Source organism: Parasteatoda tepidariorum, chromosome 1 (genome assembly GCF_043381705.1).
Source record: "Parasteatoda tepidariorum isolate YZ-2023 chromosome 1, CAS_Ptep_4.0, whole genome shotgun sequence".
NCBI classification, from domain to species: domain Eukaryota; kingdom Metazoa; phylum Arthropoda; class Arachnida; order Araneae; family Theridiidae; genus Parasteatoda; species Parasteatoda tepidariorum.
In genome coordinates this window covers 51,924,822-51,928,874 of record NC_092204.1, presented here as the reverse complement: position 1 = coordinate 51,928,874, position 4,053 = coordinate 51,924,822, and positions in this window count along the sequence as shown.

Below are 4,053 nucleotides of genomic sequence, written 5' to 3'. Positions count from 1 at the left end.
GTATAACATTTGTGTTTTGGGAAAAGTGAGTCTCATTTCTCTCTGATTGTCTAATTTTAATAATTGTCACTAAGAAAATAAAACTTTGACAATGTAAGATTGTTTTAATTACTTTCCTTTCTGTTGCTTGTATATTTTTTAATTTACTGTTTAAGTGATCATTTAGTTTTTAGATGATAGGATCAAATTATGTTTTCAGTTTCACATAAACACTTCTTTTCAATTTAAATTGTTTAAGTAAATTAATTTTTAGTTTCTTTATTTCCCCCTGTTTCTCTTTTACTTTGTTATAGTGTTAATGGTAACTTTGTGTGTTGAATTTTAATTCAGTATTTATATATTAGGTTTATTAAAAAAATATAGGTGAGAACTAAAACTAAAATTCATTAATTTGCAATACAAGAGAATTTAAAATGTACTGCTATTTACAACATCCTCACTTTTTACCTTTTCAACTCTGTTACTAACCATTTATAAGTTTAATTTCTTTACATAATTTAACAAAAAGCAGTTTTAGTGATTTACAGTGTTTGTTTATTGTTTAAGGTAACTTATTTATTTAATTAAACACTTTTAAATGTCGTAATATAGAGGCACATAATTTGTAGTTTTATTTTTTATTGTACATTCCAAATCAAATGAACTTTGCTGTTTTAAGTTTTATGGACAAGAAGCACTCTAATTGCGGCTGAAAGTTTTATAAGTAGTAATTCAAATCAACAATCTTTTTATAAGAACTTTTCAACTTGACTCTCCACTTTGAAAATGACCCATAAACTGCGAAAAAAATAATTAAATGCATTAACTAAACAGATATTTAAAAAATAATGACTTATTTGAAAATTGTATAACTGTTTCTGAATGTTCTTTTCTGGTTAGCACATGTTTTAACCAGAGGAGTAATATGACTTATTTTTTTTAAAAAGGCCTGTTTTTGGCGATTAAGACGCAATTTTTTAATATTTTTTCTAATTTATCTACTGTGATTTGATCAATAATTATAAGGAATTTTGCAATAGTTAGCATTTAAATACTTTTCCCTAACATTTTTAGCACTGGGCACTAACAGACTTTTTTTGTAAGACGTTAAAAAAGTAAGAAGTAAAAAAACTGAAAGAAGAATGTTAATCAGAAGTTTCCAGAATAATTAATTTCAGTAAACTAGCGATTAGTTTCAATAAATAAATACAAATATAATGATTCTTATTTCAATTATCTAGAAAAAAATCCATAAATCTTTCTCAGCAACTGTGCTTTTTCACCAAAAGTAAATCCTCAAAAATTTCCCCAATTTATAAAATGAATCTGAAAGTCTGTTTTTAGCATTCCAATTATATAAATTTAAAATATCACAAGATAAAGGCAATTTATATTCGATAGTTAATCCTCGCAAAGTAGCAAAATGCTTTAAAAAAATCACATGTGAGTATGGAGGACTAAAGCTATTTTCAAAAAACTACCACAACCAAGTATATAACAAGAAGTGTTTTATAAGCTGTTCTGACAATACAGATAGATTGTAATTAAATTGGTTACAAGTTTGGTTAAATTATACAAGCTGTTCTGCAATGACCATTCTTAATGCATCATTTTCAAACTACCTGTCTTATAAGATATTGAAAAAGTACAGTGCGTGAAAAAATAAACGGACCACTTTCAATAACTTTTGATCGAATGATCGGATCTTCTCGTTCCAGGACTCAATTTTAACGGTTTGAAGGGTTTTAAATATGCCACTTAATTAGTGCAGACGATAATTTAAGTTATGAAATCCGACCCAAAATCGTACTTTTCATGAATAAACATACCCTTATTCAATAGATTTCGATTTCTGACCCTCAAAATATAGGAGTTAGCCGCAATCAGGAAAATGTGGTCCCAATAGTTTGGTCATGAGAGCAATCCAAATTTTAGACCCCCTAGTGTTAATTTTATTTTTTGCGTATTTCGCCACATCTCGATTTTTAAGCGAACTTAAAAATCTTTGCACACAATTATAAAAGTAAATTCCAAAGGTAAAAAATAAATTTCAGAAAATATTTACTATTTTTTTATTATTTTATTTAATAACAGTCGTAAAACTTTTAAATATAGGAAGGAATATAAATTTTTATATTTTTTAAAAGTATCTTAAATTTACAAAATGCCAAATTTTGAGCGAAATTGGTTGAATAGTTCCAGAGAAATCGAATTTTAAATATACGACTTCTTTAACTTCTTAACTTTAACTCGTACCTTAAAGTATCGTTTGCAGTGAGTAATTAGCATATTTGAGGTAATCACCTCGAAACGTTAAGATTAAGTCCTAGAACGTGACGATCTGATTAGTAGATCAAAAGTTATTCTGGGTGGTCTATTTTTTTTCTTTTTTTGGGGCACTGTACATTCAGTAGGGGTCGTAAATTAATATCCAAACGAGGAAAATATAAAATCGCTACAGTAATAGAATAAATCACGACCATAGATGTTAGGACTAAAAACAACAAAACCCATTTGATTTCCAGAGAACTTTCTTCTCTGAGGAGCCAAAAGTTGATTATTAAACTCACTTGCAAGTTTCATGAAGCAATCAAAGTAGTATTGATACTTTTCACTAAACATTCCTCACAAGGTATTCGGTAGATTTCGATACTGTTATTGTTTCTTTCTTGTTTGAATATTTTTCTCTCAATGCCCACCCAGAGAATGACCTAGATTATGCAGGTATCTGTTGGGCAGATTTGTTGGCCACTCTTTCAGGGGCACGATATTAGGTGGGCCAACGTTGCTCCCACAGTAAGGACAGATAGTACAGAAAAGGAAAGAACATCCATGCCTTGCCGGGAGGCGAACCCAGAACCTTTCTGATGCAAGGGCAGTTCCCTAACCCCTACACAGGCCGGTCGGCCTTGTTTGAATATAATTTGCAGTGTCTTTATTCTATAATTTTGATTTCATTTCAGCTAATTTAAAAGACCTATTCTTGGAAGCAGATTATCCTACATATTAAGTAACTGTAACTATGATTCACAATCTCTTACGTTTAGGTATCGTTTATATATTCAAGTGTGTATTTTTCGATATAAGCTTTAATTGAGTAAATGTTTAGTAATTTGCTCGTAAGCACCCCTTACATTATTAGAAATATCTCGCCAAAAAATGGTTAAATAGCAATTTATTTAATTGTTATTTTACCTTATTCAACCGAAACAGTCAAATAATCGTAAAAACGAATGATATTCAAATTGTTAAGTGAGAGAATAACTTTTGTTGATTGTTTTTACCTAACAAGGTTTAACATTCGGAATTCTATTCGTGCCAACTAGGCCCACCCTATGAAGTTATTTTGTTCCGAGCAGCTGGGTACGTACTGTAGATGAGAGGGCTAATTGATCAACCTCATGACCGGCTGAACACGGGTTCGAATCTTAGAGGTGATGCCACACTATTTCTTCCATTCCTACAATACACGAAAAGTGTCTAATGTCCTGCATTCCTCAATCGATGACCCTAGACCAGTGATTCTCAGCCTTTTTTTTGTTGCGGCACACTTTTAACTATTTCGAAATTTGACGGCACACAATGAAAAAAATTAGATTAAAAGTAGTTTAATTACCTATTTTACGCTGTGTTAAATAGTTTGTGACAATAATTTTGAATGTGAAATAAAATGATATGTACTACAAAAGCACATTTATTGAGGGGCTGATTATTTCTTTCGCCCAATTTTTTATTAGTTAGTAACAGTTATTTATTATTTGCGAGTTATTAATTTTTAGCTTGTTTTCTATAGTTATTAACTGTTAGTTTTTTTAAAACATTAACTGGTATTTTTGTGTGATTTCTTGTTGACTAGTTTTTTTGCTAATTATTAACTGTTAGCTTAATTTTTGTTAGTTATCCTTTGTTAATTTGTTCATTAATTTCATAGCTTATTTTAATGATTAGCTCGCACAACATTTTTTAAAATTGTGTGTCATACACAATTTAAACACTTCCATCTTATTTTAAGATTGTCACAGACAAGACAAAGATGTTCACGCGGCCAAAGCGTGGAAAATTACAAAAAGTATA